Genomic DNA, 18,254 nt, shown 5'->3' with positions numbered 1-18,254 from the left:
CCGAGACAACGCGCAAGCATAGTCCTGGAGGCCATCGAGGAGTCGATCTACCATCCTCTGGAACGTCGCCGGAGCGTTCTTCATCCCAAAAGGCATAATCCTAAATTGGTATAGTCCCAATGGGGTGGTGAAGGCCGACTTCGGAATTGCCTCCGCCGCCAGAGGAATCTGCCAGTACCCCTTGCATAGGTCGAGGGTGGATAGGAACTTACCACGAGAGATGCGGTGTAACAAATCATCTACTCGGGACATGGGGTACGTGTCAGTCACAGTCCGGTCATTGAGCCTGCGGTAGTCTCTCTTAGGCACTAGGACTACCGGAAAAGCCAAGGGGCTCTCGGACGGCTCAATCACTCCCAGATCGAGCATCTCCGTAATCTCCCTTAACATCCCTTCTCGGACAGACTCAGGAACTCGGGACGCAGCTTGGCGGTAACGGGGTCTGCCCTGGAGTCTCCACGTGGTGGTGCATCCCGGGAGGGCAGAGAGTAAGCCGCCTCTCTGGTCTAACAGCTGGCGAACTTGGGCCTTCTGGGATTTCCCTAACTGCGCCGCTAACTGTATCGCGCCAAGTTCCCTCGTCCCTGACGCTACCTGGGGCAATTCTAGCAGGGTAATCCCTCAGGGTCATCTATCGCCGGGGCGCAAATAACTGCTACTTCCTCCGGACGCTCCTGGTAGGCTTTCAACATGTTCACACGGAAGGTTCGCTGGATCCTTCCGTCTGCACATTTAGCTACCATGTAGGTGGTGTTGCACAGTTGCTTCACCACCCGATACGGTCCCTGCCACACCGCCTGCAGCTTATCCGGGATGGTTTAAGCGCTAGGACCTTCTGCCCTACTTCAAAGGCGCGGCTCCGGGGCGGTCCGGTCGTACCACCGTTTCTGCCAACCTTGCGCCACTTGAAGGTTTTCCCGGACCATGTCCGTGTGGTCCTTCAATCTATCCCAGAAGGCCAACACGTACTCTACTATGGTCGGCCCTTCGGTCCCTGCCAGTGCTCTGTAAGCAAATCTAGGGGGTAAACGGTGGCATAGTCCACGACAGTGAGGATATATTTCCCTTGTTACTCCCGGTAGCATATGAGATAGGTCCGCCTATCCGAATAGGGCAGGGAAGATTTAAACCCCCAGAACCTCCCATTTACCCACAGTTGTTTCCTGCCCTACCGGGTAGGTACATCCCCCGTTTGTTGTTTTCAGAGCTCGTGGCAGAGCTCTCCTGTCCAGCGCTGCAGTGCCGCTTTGGGTAGTGGGCAAGGGTTTTTCGCCCGTTTTAACCCTCTCCGGTCCGGTCCTCGGTAGGAACCTGTTTACCGGAGCAGGGAAAGGCTCCTTCACGCAGGGTCCTCGGAAGGACTCTAGCCTACTTACCTTTAGCAGCCCTTGGGCGGGCTAGCTGTAAGCAGAACATCGGGACTCTGCTTCAGTCTGCCGACGATATCAGCCAGGAAGCGTCTGATCTTTGCGGTGGCGTGCTTCCGGTTTCATCTCAGTCTGCCAGGAGGCATCTGAGGTCAAGAAGGGGGCAGATCTGTAAGCAGCTCTCAGGTCCGAGAAGGCTTTTTGGTGGTTTTCTGGACCTTTTTCCCTCGGTTTGGTAAGGTTTTTTATTAGCTTGTACTGCTTTTAGTTTGCAGTTTTCTTCTGATGAAGAGTCCTGGCTTCCTGAGATTTTCTGTTCTGGTGTTTTCTGCCTCTTAACCCAAGTAGGTTATGAGTCTATGGGAATTTGTCTGCGTTTGTTTTTTCTTTTTGTTTTAACCGTCTCCTATCCTTTATTATTAGGATGTCGCTAGATAAGCCAGACTTCCCTGAAGAGTCACCAGCTCCTAGGAAGGCTGCATCCAAGACGAAACATTTTGCCTGTAAAAACTGCAAGGCTACAATGTCTGACGCCTCTAGGAAATTTTGCTCATCCTGCCTCAAAGCCAGAGAGGAGTCCATTTCAGAATTCAAGGAATGGATGAAAGCTGAGCTTCAGTCCACTTTTCAGCAGATTAAAACCTCTGTTATGGATTCTTTACCTCAGCCTAGATCTGTGGGCCCCGACCCTCGGCCTGGGTTCCGGCCCTCTGGTCAGGAACCTTACACTTCAGATTCTGAAAAGAAATGGCATATGGAAGATCCCGAATCCCTAGAGGATGGGGAACTATCGGAAGAATCCTTCTTCTTTCCAGCAGAAGACGTAAACAAGCTGGTTATTGCCGTAAGGGCTGCTCCGGATCTGGAAGAAGAGCAGCCAAAAGACAAACCAGGGCTCCTTTAAGAAACCTAAGGTTTTTCCTATTTATGAAACCTTAAAATCCATAATCACTGACCAGTGGAAGGCTCCGGAAAGAAGGCTAACTACCTGTAAAAGGGTGTCCAGACTCTTTCCTTTTCCAGACGATTTCTCTGAGCTCTGTTCAACTCCCAAAGTTGATGCTCCAGTGGCCAGAGCCATCGGAAGATCTGCTATACCTTTAGAAGATTCCTCTCATTTTTCGGATCCCATGGATAGGAAGGCAGAAGGGGCAGCTAAGAGATCTTTTGAAGCCTCAGCAGCTATCTTTAAGCCAGGCATTGCAGCAGCCTCAGTAGCTAGGGCTATGCGCTTATGGCTTCAACAAATTGAAGATGATATCCTAAGCGGTGCAGGAGAAGAGGATATCCTCCGTGGCATCTCAGATGGGAAGAGCGCTGCTGATTTTTTTATGTGACTCAGCTATGGAATCCGTACGCATGGCTGCTAGGGCCTCTGCATTGTCGGTTGTGTCTAGAAGGGCTCTATGGCTCAAAGCCTGGTCAGCAGACTCCGCTTCCAAGCAACATTTGTGCGGGATTCCCTTTTCTGGCAAAGATCTGTTTGGGAAAGAGCTGGAAACTTTATTGGAAAAGGCTACTGGGGATAAGTACTTCTTGCCTAAACGTAAACCCTTACCTCGTTTTCGTCCAAATTGTTCGTTCAGGTCCTCCAGAGGTCAAGATTCCGACCCCAGGCTCGGTTTCGTGGTAGGGGCAGACCCTTCCCATCTAAACATGAAGATGGAGCCGCTAAGAGACCTTGACGCCAGGAGTTGTGCGGTAGGGGGCAGGCTGAGAATTTTTTTTCCACCTTTGGGCTCTTGTTTTTTTTCTACCTTTGGACCCTGGGGATCATTTCCAGAGGGTACGGTCTGGAGCTTGTCAGCACTCCCCCAGAGCGTTTTATGATGTCTACACCTCCCGCGGATCCTTCCAGGAGAAAGGCGCTTTTGGATCTGGTGCAGGATTTTGTCAAGAAACAAGTACTTATCCCAGTGCCTGCTGCCCAAAGAGGAAGAGGTGTTTACTCCCACATCTTCGTGGTTCCTTCCTTTCGGTCTCGCTTCAGCACCGAGAAATTCAGCGTCCGTTCTTCCCTCAGATGGTGTCTTTAGGCGAAAAGGCTGGGTTCAGGTCTGGTCTGGACCGAGCCCTCTTGGACAGTCTTTTCCACGGACGCCAGTTTATCCGGTTGGGGAGCTACGATGGACAAAGAATTCCGTCAAGGTTTTTGATCCAACCACGAGCGCCATCTTCAAATCAATATGCTGGAACTTCGGGTAGTTTGGAAAGCTCTCCTCTCATGGCAGTCCAGGCTACGATGGAAAGCGGTAAGAATTCTGTCGGACAATCGCACGGTAGTGGCTTTCCTGAACAAACAAGGTGGCACGAGAAGTCTTCAGTTAGGAAGTCTTCGTCAGAAGATCGGGAAGTGGGCCAAATTTCATCTTTCTCACCTTTCGGCCGTCTTCATCCATGGAAAGGAGAACGTCACTGCAGATTTCCTAAGCAGAACTTCTGTTCTTCAAGGAGAGTGGAGCCTGAGCTATGCGACGTTTCATCAGATCACGAAGATCTGGGGAGTTTCAGAGATCGACCTCATGGCTACTACAGCCAACAAGAAACTCCCTCTGTTTTATTCTCTGTCAGCAGCAGGCCATCCCTTAGCTCTGGATGCCTTTTCTCAGGTTTGGGCCTTCGATCTGGGTTATATCTTTCCCCCTCTTCCTCTCATCGCCTGGGACAGATGTCGGGTGATTCTGATAGCTCCCGACTGGCCCAAAAGGATTTGGTACCAGGAGTTGATTCGTCTGTCCATAGAGAGCCCTCTAAGGTTGGAGATCAAACCAGACCTGCTCCAGCAGGGGGCTGTCCTCCACCCAAATCCCGCCTGTTTCAGTCTTTCAGTTTGGCTCCTGAAAGGGAGACTTTAATTCAGGCAGGTCTGTGAAGAACCATGTCTCCTCTTCACTGTTATTATTATTATATTTATTTGTAACCTGTTTGAATGTAGCTGCAGCTCCAACCTTCAAAGAGACAATCCTGTAATCCGGCTGGGGCTCTTAATAAACCAGCACAGCCCTGTCTGCCCAGGCGGCACCCGCACTACAGGGGGGGATAACACAGGTGGGGGAAACCCATTGTATCTCTTAATCTCCTCACCCGACACATCCCCTGGAAACTGATGGGATTTGTGATGGGATGTGGCTGATGGGATTTGTGATGGGATACGGATGATGGGATTGGGTTCGGTGCTCATTGAATTGAGATTGTATATAAATTCTGTGTGTAATAAAAGGAGAGTTCTGTTTTAACCTCAAAGCATGAAGTCCTGTCTCATGATTGAGGGAAGTGCTGGTCTGTGACTGCTTTCTTCGGACAGCCACAGCGTGTCCACTGACTGGGAGAGGGAAGGAGCTGGCTGGCGGATGTGTCCAGTCTGGGGCACAGGACGATCCATCACAAGGTCTCTCTAAAGATGTAGCTGATACCTTGATGAAGAGCCAGAAACAAGTTACCAACCTCGGTTACGACGCCGGCTGATCTCTGCTCTCCTGGCAGCCCCAGCAGCCGGTAATCTATAGGAGGCCTCTTCCCGGAACCACCCCTGGTCCGTGCCCCCACCACCCGTGGGGTATCTCACGGTCCGTCACGGGGAAACTTTGAACTGCTGCCGCTCGGGGTCCCTTCGACCGATCGCCTAACCTTTTGGACAGGATATACTCAGGACCCTGAGCAAGTAGCGTACCTAGCGGGGGGCGGGGGGGCAGTTCGCACCGGGTGCCGCTCATCAGGGGGGTGCCAACTTGCCGGCACCCCTCCAGAGACGGACAGCAATGTCCGCCGCTGGAGAAGAAGGCTCGCAAGGGAGCGGTATCGGAGGTCTTTAACAGACCTCCGGCTCCCTTGAGTGATTTTAAGCCAGAGGAACCGGCTTAAAATCACTCAAGGGAGCCGGAGGTCTGTTAAAGACCTCCGATACCGCTCCCTCGCGATCTGCGTGGCAACTGCTGCTGTGCGCCGGGGTTTGTTGTCAGATCCCGGCGCACAACACTGAAGCCGCGCCCACCGCCGTCCGTGCCCTCTGAACCCGGAAGAAGACAGAAGAAGAGGAGCGAAGAGAAAGAAAAGGAGCTGACTGTTGTAAGAAGAAAAGAGGAAAGGTAGGAAATCATTCAGTTAGAGTGACAGTGAGAGTGGATGGGTAGGTTTGGATGGGTATGTGTGGATGGGTATGTGTGGATTGGTATGTGTTGAATCTGTGGATTGGTATGTGTGGATTGGTAAGTGTGAAATCTGTGGATTGGTAAATGTGGATTTGTATGTGTGGATTGGTATGTGTGGAATCTGTGGATTCGTAAATGTGGATTGGTATGTGTGGAATCTGTGGATTGGTATGTGTGGATTGGTAAGTGTGAAATCTGTGGATTGGTATGTGTGGAATCTGTGGATTGGTAAATGTGGATTGGTATGTGTGGAATCTGTGGATTGGTAAGTGTGGATTGGTATGTGTGGAATCTGTGGATTGGCAAGTGTGGATTGGCAAATGTGGATTGGTATGTGTGGAATCTGTGGATTGGTATGTGTGGAATCTGTGGATTGGTATGTGTGGCATCTGGAATGGTAAGTGTGGATTGGTAAATGTGTGAGAGTGATGGGTGTTATGCTGTACCATTTCCAATGTCTTTTTCATTATATAATTATGCTCTAAAGTACATCATTCTCACACATTTACCAATCCACACTTACCATGCTGTTCCATACAGTGGCAGAGCTGGGAGACAGAGGCCTTGCACCCCCACCCCAGGACTCCTGAAAGGTAAGTGAACTTCAAAGGGGGGAGAGGGTAGATAGTTAGGGGGGGTAGATTGGGAGAAGGGAGTGAGACGGGGTAGATAGGGAGAAGGGAGTAAGAAGGGCAAGATAGGGCAGAAGGGGGTGAGAATGGGTAGATAGGGAGAAAGGAGGGTAGCAAGAATATTGAAATAAAGAGTCAGAATGAGAGTGAAAATGAATGGATTAATGTGTGGATGAATTGTGTGAATGAGTGAGAGAATTAATGAATTTGTGAGAATGCATCAATGAATATGTGTAAATAATTTGTGTGAAAGAATAAATTATTGTGTGAATTAGTGAGTGACTGTAAAAGTGTTTGTGTTAATCATAGGTGTATAGTTGATTTGTCAAAAAGGCAAAGATGGTATAAGCAGGGTGTTTATGGGAGAAAAATGGCACAGGCAGGGTGTTTATGGGACAAAGATGGCACAGGTAGTGTGTTTATGGGACAAAGATGGCGTACACTGGGCTGTTTGGGAACAATGCTGACTCATGCTGGGCTGTTTGGGGGCAAAGATGGCACGTCCTATGTGTGTGTAATTTGGGTGCTGGTCAGGTTCTATGTGGGCAATGTGGACGCCGTTTTTTTTGGAGGGTTATTAAAGAAAGCACTATTATATGTTCAGTAAATGTTATTTAAACGTATTTATTTTACTTATAAGTTATTAATTTATTTTTTCAGATTTCTTGTTGTTTACAGTTTACATACAGTTTACAAATTGGTGCAATGAATATTCTTGCCAACATAATTTTGTAGATGTCTTTACATTTTTGGGGGGGTGCCACTTACAGGATCTGCCCCGGGTGCCAAATACTCTAGGTACGCCCCTGCCCCGAGCTACCGGGGATCGCCGCCGCTCCTTCAGGATCACCCCCGAAAACACCGGTTTAATGTGGTACGGCCATTGCGGGGCTCGGAGGCCCTGATAAGGGCAGCACCGAGCCTTAACTAAATAGCAAGACGAGACTCGTAGTGAGGCAAAACGGGGACTCTTTATTTGGGAAACACACGGGCTTATAAACAGGTTAGGTACACCCGCCAGACGTTGCATCCCTCTGCCCATAGTCACCGGACATACAAGACTTGGATTAACAGGAAATACAGCCTATCAGGAACCTCGCCAGCACTGTAGTATACGGAAGTGTAGCTGTCATGATTAACTCATATAATGTAGTGGATACATGGAAGGATAATCCAGCAGAGGTGGTTAATTCATTTGTGTTAGCAATGTTGATCTAAATCAGTTTCTTTGTACATGCCCTCCTTATCTGATCTGGCAAGAGGTGTCATCTTCCCAGGACCCCTGTGGTGATTCATGGCCTAACTGATAAGGATCCTTAGTCGTAGGAATTCCATTCCTATCTTAAGTGGAGGGGTTTTCCATCACCTTTACCCCACCATAATTTATCAAAGATGGGAACCAATTCTTGGAAAAGGTGTCATATAATTGGCCATGTGGTCAGAGGGATGTTTTCTTGAAACAGAATCTGATTTAGGGGCAAAGCAGCGACCTCAATGCAGAACTTCACGATATACTCTGATCGGAACAACATCATAAAAAAACCGTCTGGACTTAAGGAGTTCCCACAGGCCAGCTTATTGAAGAAACTCGTGAGTGAGGGTCCTGTGTTTAAGTCCCATCGTTTTAAGAACTGTTTGCCATTTTGGTTTTCTTTTGTACGTCTTGTTTTTTTGTAATTGTGGCACTGTGTAATCTTTGTCTTTTTGTTATTAAAATATTCATAATCCAAGTCTGTCTTTGGGCTCTAGTCAGGGCCGGCCTTAGGGGTGTGCGACCTGTGTGGCCGGGACTTAAATTAAACCATTGTTTTTTTAGTATGTTTGGTTTTTTTAACTTTATTTAACATCCTCCAAAAAAACCCCTCGATGTTTTAATTTAAGTCCTGGGCAGGGGCGCCGAGCGTCGCTCGTGAAGTTTTCAGCAACCGCTCGGTGCCCCTCACTCTCCGTGACTCCGTCCGGTGCCGGCGTTTCATGCTGAGCACCAAAATATGATGTCATATTCCAGCGCTCAGCTGTGAACATGCACCGCGGCAGATGGACGCCTCCCGCTCCCACCGCAGGACTCAACAAGGTAAGTAAGGATAATGAGAAGTAGTGAGATGGGGGGGAGGGGAAGGCAGTGAGATGGGGCAGAGGTGGTAGATAGTGAGAAGGGGCAGAAGTGGTTGATAATGAAAAGGGGCAGAGGTGGTAGATAGTGATAAAGGGGGAGAGGGGATAGATAGTGAGAAAGGGGAGTTTCGTGACAAGATTTTTTTTCCTTTCTTTTTGGGGGATGGGGGGGCGTCAGAGGAGTAGTCCGCACAGGGCGCCAGAACACCTAAGGCCGGCTCTGGTTCTACTATAGATAGCCACAAACCCTAAGAGAGGATAACACGCTACCGTATTGTTATTAAGTTCTAGAGGATATATACCGTATTGGCGTGAATATAGGCCGCACCCGAATATAGGTCGCACCCTAAAAATTAGGTGCTTTTTTAAAGAAAAAAAATTCTGCCACCCCCGAGATATGCTGCCACTCTATCCCCCCCTTCCCGAGATTTGCTGCCACTCTACCCCCTCCGCCGCGGGAAGTACTGGAAAGGAAGATTGTTAAAGTACATCACGCAGATGTTCACCGTATGTTCGTTGTATGCTGCGGCGACGCGAGCATAAACAATCTCCGGCAGGGGAGGCTGTCTGAGCGTATCAGAGAGTAGGATGCAGGTCCCCTGCACCGCTGCGGGGGATCTGTATCATAACGGGACACATGTCCCGGGCGTCGGGCGCTAGACCCCGAATATAGGCCGCACCCCCACTTTTAAGACTTAAAGTGGGGGGGGGAGTGAGGCCTATATTCGGGCAAATACGTGGTGGGTTGATATACCGTATTGGCTCGGATACAGGCCGCCCCCGTATATAGGCCGCACCCTAAAAGTTTGGTGCTTTTTTAAAGAAAAAGTTTTTTTCTTTAAAAAAGCACCGAAAAACATGCTGCCACTCTGTCCCCTCACCGAGATATGCTGCCACTGTCCTCCTCCCCCCGAGATATGCTACCACTGTCCTCCCTCCCCGAGATATGCTACCACTGTCCTCCTCCGCCCCCCCCTGACTTACCGGAGCAGACTCCCGGCTGTCTTGCAGGGCCGGCGGGGGACATCTACGTAAGTCCGCGGGGGGGGGCAAAGGTAAAACGCGGGGGGGGCAAAGGTAAAACGCATCGTGCGGACGGTCCGCACGATGCTCTTAGACAACCTCCCGTGCCGGCACCCCCCCCCCCCCGTGGGAAGTGCTGGCAGGGGAGGCTGTCTGAGCGTATCGGGGAGTAGAATACGGGTCCCCTGCACCGCTGCAGGGGATCTGTATCCTAACCCCGCCGCCTGCCCGGCGCCCGGGACTACATGTCCCGGGCGTCGGGCGCTAGACCCCGAATATAGGCTGCACCCCCACTTTAAAGACTTAAAGTGGGGGAAAAAAGTGCGGCCTATATTCGAGCCAATACGGTATATAGAGAGAGATAAATGTTCTAGTTCGGATTTCTCACAAATCCGGTATCAAAATCGTGAGTGGTGGCAGACTACCTGAGGGGATAAAGGCAGGATTTGGGGGTTCATTTGGTATAACTGATGCCTTGTTAAGTGGTGAAGATAGTAAATACAGAGGCCTGGTGCTATTTACCACTTCATGCCCAGGGCCGGCCTTTGGGGTGTGCGACTTGTGCGACTGCACAGAGCGCCACACTCCAGGGGGCGCCGCGGAGTCCTCCTCCGCCACTGCGGGGTCCTCCTCCGATGCCGCCGTGGGGTCCGCTGCCGCCCCCTCTGCACCTAAATGAAAACATTGTTTGTTTTTTTTTGTTGTTGGTTTTTTAACTTTATGTAACATCCTCCATGTTAAATTAAGTTTTTTTTTCTTTATTTAACATGGAGGATGTTAAATAAAGTTAAAAAAAAACAACAACAAAAAAAAACAACAATGCTTTCATTTATGTCCCGGGCAGGGGCGCCGAGCGGTTGCTCGTGAAGTTCTCAGCAACCGATTGACGCCCCTTACTCTCCGTGACTCCATCGCAGTGCCGGCATCTCATGTTGAGCGCCGGACTATTCCGCCGCTCAACATGAAATGCCGGCAGGACTCCTCAAGGTAAGTTAGGATAAGGAGAAGTAGGGAGGGTGGGGGTAGTTTGAAGGAAGGGGCAGGGGGGTTAGTTTGAAGGGGCAAGGGGGGGTAGTTTGAATGGGCAGGGGGGTAGTTTGAAGGGGCAGAGGGGGGGTAGTTTTTGAAGGGGCAGAGGGGGGGTAGTTTTTGAAGGGGCAGAGGGAGGGTAGTTTGAAGGGGCAGAGGGAGGTAGTTTGAAGGCACAGGGGGAGTAGTTTGAAGGGGCAGAGTTGGGGCTAGTTTGAAGGGGCAGAGGGGGGTAGTTTGAAGGGACAGGGGGGGTAGTTTGAAGGGGCAGGGGGGGTAGTTTGAAGCAGCAGAGGGGGGTAGTTTGCACAGGGCGCCGGAACACCTAAGGCCGGCTCTGTTCATGCCCACACCGTCACAGCTTGGCAAGTAGTCCTGACCGTGACAAATGTGGTGTCAGTGGTGGGATAACTAAAAGATTTTCCATCTTTTTCTGTACCAGATTTCAGTGTTGCCGGATTTGCTAGTTAATCCAGGCACTAAAAAGAAATTGTTTCTCAATTTCCAAAGGCTGAACTCAGTGCATACTTAGTATATTTACACCTCAACAGTGTGATGGAGTGCTACCCACAGATTATGGACCCTGCCTCCCTCCCCTGGCGAGTGGGACTGTTGTCCTCGTCTGGGGGGTTAAAAGGCCACATTTGAGAGGTGTGCATTTTTCAAATTGGAAATGTGACGTGTGGTCCCTGCCCCCCGTGTTATCTGGGACATTGTTGAACCCGGCCAATTCAATTTACCCATCGAATCATACGTTTTAAAAAAAACACTAGACAACCCATGGACATTTAACTTGCTAGCATTTTAACTCTTTCCACGCAAGAATTGTCTGACACCGGCCAAACCATTCTTTTCCCTGGAAATGTTGGCCAGTAATATATAGTGGAGGTGGGGACCCCATTGTATTGTTAATCACTTTAATGACCCTATTGCCCCTGGGAGTCCAAATTACCCAGATTAAGGGGGCGGTTCTGTAGCCGTTGTAATCCAATACCTGACTGTTTATGTAAATGTTCGCTTTGCTGGCTATATCTAGCCATGTGTGTAAGGCTAAGGGAGCACAAGTCAGCGGAGGTAGTCGGTCGTACTAGCCAGCTCTGTGACATTACTGACATGGAACGACAAAATATTTTCACAGGAATGCAGGGGTAACTGGGGCCTGATCAGAGAATTAAAGAATAGTCTGGGCATCTATCTGCCTTTACTAACTATGGCATAACTTTTACAGTAAATCAAAGAAATACCATTGGGAAGCGACAATGAATATATATATGACATTATCAAATAGAATGCACAATGTAACAAATATGCCACAATTATATAATACTGTAACAGAATACATTAACATACTCTGCAGCACTGTATATAGTATGTCAGTGTAATTTATTATCCATTATTTAGTTGTCGAACAATACTATTACTCTGAGCCATCACATATAAATGGAACTAACTGTTACGGAGCTGGCTAGTCCGACCGACTACCTCCGCTGTCTTGTGCTCCCTTAGCCTGGGACAACACTCTTTCCCCGGTTCCCCAGTCACTCGCCGAGACTCAGTGTAGGGTAAAACCAAACGAAGACTGATTTATTTCTCACACACAGGACTGGATGTATCCAGCAAAACACACATTTACATAAAACAAGATATTGGGAAACAAACCGCCCTCTTAATCTGCCTCTCAGAGACAACAGGGGCAGTAACAGGATTAACAATACAATAGGTGGGGGGGGAGACTGATTTATACAACATTAAACATCAAAGAATGGTGGTCACTCCCTGGTGGCAGATCCTGGCTGTCTGCTGGAGATAATCCCCTCAGCCAGTGATGGATGATACTGCTGGGGGTAGCCACAGAAGTCTCTACAAACCCAGGGCCCATAGTCAATAGGGAGGAGGCTGCCAGTCAGGCTTCTCCAGTGGCCCCAGTGATGGAGGCTTCCGTCACACTAACTATGGCATAACTTTTACAGTAAATCAAAGAAATACCATTGGGAAGCGACAATGAATATATATATGACAAATATGCCACAATTATATAATACTGTAACAGAATACATTAACATACTCTGCAGCACTGTGTGACGAACCCTGTCTGATCGTCACTGTTATTATTATTATTATATTTATGTGTACCCGGTTTGAATGTGGCTGCAGCTCCAGCCTTCAAAGAGACGATCCTATAATCCGGCTGGGGCTCTTAATCAGCCAGCACAGCCCTATCTGCCCAGACGGCACCCGCACTACAGGGGGGATAACACATGTGGGGGAACCCATTGTATCCCTTAATCCCCTCACCTGATACATCCCCTGTATACTGATGGGATTTGTGAGGGGATGTGGCTGATGGGATTTGTGATGGGATGTGGCTGATAGGATTGGGGGTTGGGTTTGGTGCACAGTGAATGGAGATTGTATATAAGTTCTGTGTGTTTGTAATAAAGAGAGTTCTGTTTTTAACCTCAAAGCATGAAGTTCTGTCTCATGATTGAGGGAAGTGCTGGTCTGTGACTGCTTTCTTCGGACAGCCACAGCGTGTCCGCTTACTGGGAGAGGGAAGGAGCTGACAGGCGGATGTGTCCAGTCTGGGGCACAGGACGATCCGTCACATTGGTGGCAAGCGGTGGGATCTACTCCTTCCAGACCAGAGCGGACCAAAGCAACTAGCCGCAGAACAAAGTTATACCCTGGCGAGGAAGAGCCAAACGGATCCACAGATGGAGTGGATTGAACAGTCACCGGGATGCGGGGTGACTTGGAGGGGAGTCGAGACCCTCGAATCGAAGACTCCAGTATGGGAGTTTGAGAGACGGACCCGAGCCCAGCTCGTGAGATGGAGAGCGGCCCTAGAAAAGTGGAGCGCCCACCAAGGTACACAGCTGCCCACCCTAGAACAACGAATCAGGGACCAGGTGAATGGGAGGCTCTACTTGTTCGGGGGACCTGCGTCTCCAGTTGAGGTTGCAGAGCTAGAGAGGCTGGTCCGACAGGAGATTGGGCTCGAAGAGGAGTACCGAGCCATATACTGGGAAGCCCGAGGCCCGCAGCGAAAATCCAGAAAGCCCCATTCTCCGGAAGGGATGGATGTTGGCGGGCCTGGCCTGTTGTGGGAAGCATTCGAGGAAAGGGGTGTCTTTGGCAATGGCAACATGGACCGATGGTGGGACATTAGTGACAAGCGCCGGAGAGCCCTGCCGCCCACTGCAACAAGTGAACTCAGCCAAGACCTTGAGAGACTAGTAGACAGAGAATGGTGCCTCGAGGCAGAATACTTGGCGCTGTTCGAGGGGAGCTACGCCCTGCAGTGTGAGCCGACAGATGTTACAGAGCGAGCTCCGGAGGCCGCTCACTGTAATTGGCAAGCCTCCGGACTTGAAGGTTCAGCCACTCTACCCCTGGTATTGCAGCCAGAGCCCGAAGAGGTGAAAGTGGGCAATCACTTTTGGGAGGAAGTCTTCCGGGCGATTATGGACCGCATGCAGTCGCCGGAATTTGAGGCAGCGGTCTATGGGTTTCCACTAGAGGCGGCAGAAGCGCCGACAACAGGACATAGAGACGCTGTTCTCTGCCCAGCACCATGCGCCCCTCCTACTCCGGCTGAAGCGCCGGCAGCGGGGCAGAGTGCCGCTGGCCTCTGCCCGCCCCACAGTGAAATGTCCCTGCCTGCTAGCAGGGACCCACCAGGGCAGTGCGACGCGATCCTCTGCCCAGCACCGCAAAATGCCAGACCGGCAGAAGAGCCGGCCACGGGGCAGAGTGCTGCTGGCCTCTGCTCACCCCCCAGCACAGTGTTTCCGCCGGCTAACGAGGACCAACCAGAAGTGCTGGCACCAGGAGAGAGAGTCGCTGACCTCTGTCCTGCACCAGCAATCCTCTCTCTGGCTGAAACGCCGGCAACAGGGCAGAGGGACGCTGTTCTCTGCCCAGCACCATGCGCCCCTCCTACTCCGGCTGAAGCGCCGGCACCGGGGCAGAGTGCCGCTGGCCTCTGCTCGCCCCACAGTGAAAGGTCCCTGCCTGCTAGCAGGGACCCACCAGGACAGTGCGACGCGATCCTCTGCCCAGCACCACAAAATGCCAGACCGGCTGAAGAGCCGGCCACGTGGCAGAGTACTGCTGGCCTCTGCTCATCCCCCAGCACAGTGTTCCCGCCGGCTAACGAGGACCAACCAGAAGTGCTGGCACCCGGAGAGAGAGTCGCTGACCTCTGTCCTGCACCAGCAATCCTCGCTCTGGCTGAAACGCTGGCAACAGGGCAGAGTGCTGCTGGCCTCTGCCCGCCCCACAGCGAAGGGTCCCCACCTGCTACCAGGGAACCACCAGCGGAAGAGCTGGCCCCAGGGCAGAGTGACGCTGTTCTCTGCCCAGCACCGTTCCCTGCACCAGCAGAAGCACTGGCAACTGGGCAGAGAGTCGCTGACCTCTGCCCTCCACAGCTTACACCCCCATTATCTGGCTCTCCCCAGCACGAGCATCCGGGAGGGGGCACAGGCGGCGACCCTCCCCAGCGGCTGTCACCAAGTATGGGAGGAAGGGCAACCGGCACTTCTCCCAAGCGGCATGGTCCAGTGGGCAAAACGAGCCCCAGCTCGGAGAGCCAGGTAGGGGTAAGTGAAACTGCTGCTGCTTTGGAGTGGGCTCTTGTTGTTTGGGTGGGGGAATGTGGAGCTGACTCGGGACAAGCCCGTAGTCAGGGTAACCATGGGAGGGTTCCATCAGGTTGGGAGGGAGCCGAGTCTGGGCTGAGGGCCCAGAGGGGAAAGGAAGCCCTGGAGAAAGGTCTCCCATGCCTGCAGAGGAGACTAAAGAGGGCTGCCCACTGGAGAGGCTTCTGGGCTGGCCTCTTACCCTTTGACTACGGGCCAGGCCTAGGAGCCTGGGTGACTGACATGGGGCTGCCAGGGTGCCCCAGAGGCCGCACGCCCGCTCTCCCTACCCCGCAGGACTAGAGACAGTAGAGGCCCGGTCATCCCCAAGCCGATCCGTTAGGGATCTGGCTGTGTCTGCCGGACGTTTGCACAAGAGGGGAGTAATGTGACGAACCCTGTCTGATCTTCACTGTTATTATTATTATTATATTTATGTGTACCCGGTTTGAATGTGGCTGCAGCTCCAGCCTTCAAAGAGACGATCCTATAATCCGGCTGGGGCTCTTAATCAGCCAGCACAGCCCTATCTGCCCAGACGGCACCCGCACTACAGGGGGGATAACACATGTGGGGGAACCCATTGTATCTCTTAATCCCCTCACCTGATACATCCCCTGTATACTGATGGGATTTGTGAGGGGATGTGGCTGATGGGATTTGTGATGGGATGTGGCTGATAGGATTGGGGGTTGGGTTTGGTGCACAGTGAATGGAGATTGTATATAAGTTCTGTGTGTTTGTAATAAAGAGAGTTCTGTTTTTAACCTCAAAGCATGAAGTTCTGTCTCATGATTGAGGGAAGTGCTGGTCTGTGACTGCTTTCTTCGGACAGCCACAGCGTGTCCGCTTACTGGGAGAGGGAAGGAGCTGACAGGCGGATGTGTCCAGTCTGGGGCACAGGACGATCCGTCACACACTGTATATAGTATGTCAGTGTAATTTATTATCCATTATTTAGTTGTCGAACAATACTACTACTCTGAGCCATCACATATAAATGGAACTAACTTTATTTATATATATAATACATTGCTGGTATAAATACACATTATGAGGCCAGGAAGCGGTGTGAAGGGGGCCCCTGAGTGGAAGTCCGGATGCTTTGGGAGGGGGGGCCCGAGTGGCAGTCCGGAATCCTTGGGTGGGGGGCCCCCGAGGGGCAGTCTGGAGTCCTTGGGAGGGGGGGACCCCAAGTGGAAGTCTGGAATCCTTGGGAGGGGGGCCCCTGAGAGGCAGTCTGGAAGGTTTCGGAGGGGGGACCCCAAGTGGCAGTCCGGAATCCTTGGGAGGGGGCCTCCCGAGTGGCAGTCTGGAAGCTGTGGGAGGGGGGCCCCGAGTGGCAGTCTGGAATCCTTGGGAGGGGGCCCCCAGAGTGGCAGTCTGAAATCCTTGGGAGGTGGGCCCCCGCGTGGCAGTCTGGAATCCTTGGGACGTGGGCCCCCGAGTGGCTGTTCAGAAGCTGTGGGAGGGGGGCCCATGAGTGGCAGTCTAGAAGCTGTGGGAGGGGGTCCCCCAGTGGCAGTCTGGAATCCTTGGGAGGGGGCCCCCCGAGTGGCCGTTCAGAAGCTGTGGGAGGGGGGCCCATGAGTTGCAGTCCAGAAGCTGTGGGAGGGGGTCCCCCAGTGGCAGTCTGGAATCCTTGGGAGGGGGCCCCCAGAGTGGCAGTCTGGAATCCTTGGGAGTGGGAGGTGGGCCCCCGCGTGGCAGTCTGGAATCCTTGGGAGGTGGGCCCCCGCGTGGCAGTCTGGAATCCTTGGGAGGTGGGCCCCCGCGTGGCAGTCTGGAATCCTTGGGAGGGGGGCCCATGAGTGACCATCAGGAAACTGTGGGAGGGGGCCCCCGAGTGGCCGTTCAGAAGCTGTGGGAGGGGGGGTCCCTGAGTGGCAGTCCAGAAGCTGTGGGAGGGGGGCCCCCAAGTGGCAGTCTGGAATCCTTGGGAGGGGGGCCCCAAGTGGCAGTCCGGAAGCAGTTTGAGGGGGTCCCCCCATTGGCCGTTTGGAGGGGGCCCCCGGGTGGCCCCCTGGAATCCTTGGGATGTGGGCCCCCAAATGGCAGTCTGGAAGCTGTGGGTGGGGGCCCAGAGTGGCCTTCTGGAGGGGGGGGGGCGAGTGGCCGTCAGGAAGCTGTGGGAGAGTGGCCCCCGCGTGGCAGTCAATCATCCGAGTCGTAGTCAGGGAGCTGTGTGAGCTTTTTCAATCCGCACGGAGAAGCATCCCCTCCTGTTACTGACAATTAAAGGAACGTTCGGCACCCTCTACTCGCCGGCATTCATTTATCACAACACCAAGTCAATGAACGCCTGGACAGCTGCCAAACCGCAACCAATCAATAGACTGGGACTGCTGCCAAACCGCAACAAGAACACCGGGACTGCTGCCAAACCGCAACAAGAACACCGGGACTGCTGCCAAAACCATCAAAGTACTCAACAAGAACAACAAGAAACTAAATACCTAAGGAGCGGGACTCGGCTCCCTATTCAAGGCAGGAATCCATTTAAAATGTTATTTAAAAAATATATTAAAAATTTAATTTCACGTCCATCCGCTCTCTCCCTCCTCCAACTTTTTTCTGCCTTGAGCAGATCTGGGATCTCCAGAAGACACAAGAAAGGAAGGGGTTGATCCAAACAGACACTCGGGGGAGGGGCTAGGAGAATGAGAGAGGTAGTAGACGGCTAGATAGTCCCTCCCCTGTTTATGTATTGGTGCCGGCTGCTGAAGAGGAAGCCCCGCCCTCTTAAGTAAGTCTGGTGCCGGCTCCCCCTGTCACAAAAATACAGGCTTCGAAGGGCTGATTACAGGGCAGGGGGAGGGGGGCACGCTAGTCCTTGTCAACTCTGCTGCTCTGGGCCCCCAATATTAACGTATAGTCATAAGTCAGTCTGTGTGTTACTATACAGAGGTCATGGTGTGTGGTTTTATACAGAGGTCAGGGGGTTTTGTATAGAAGTCAGGCTGTGTGTTATTATACAGAGGTCAGTCTATATGATCATAGATGTAAAGCTGTGTTTTACAGAGTTCACACACACAATTCACAAGGATCTTTCCTGTTATTTTCCCTTTCTAGTTCTATTCACTCGCACTCACGTTAAAGAAATAGTATATACATCATTAATACACAGTGGTGCATGCACACAAACACATTCTCACGCTTAACCCTTTCCTCACTAACGTATGCTCACGCGCTAATACACACAAACACACTCTCGCACATAAAACGTCCTGATAAGACAAAACCTAATCTTAATAATTACTTTTGTTATTTTGAATAATAAATAAATAATATAATACG

Source organism: Spea bombifrons, chromosome 11, assembly GCF_027358695.1.
Source record: "Spea bombifrons isolate aSpeBom1 chromosome 11, aSpeBom1.2.pri, whole genome shotgun sequence".
NCBI classification, from domain to species: domain Eukaryota; kingdom Metazoa; phylum Chordata; class Amphibia; order Anura; family Pelobatidae; genus Spea; species Spea bombifrons.
The sequence above is the reverse complement of the archived record's forward strand: the minus strand, read 5'-3'. Positions refer to the sequence as shown.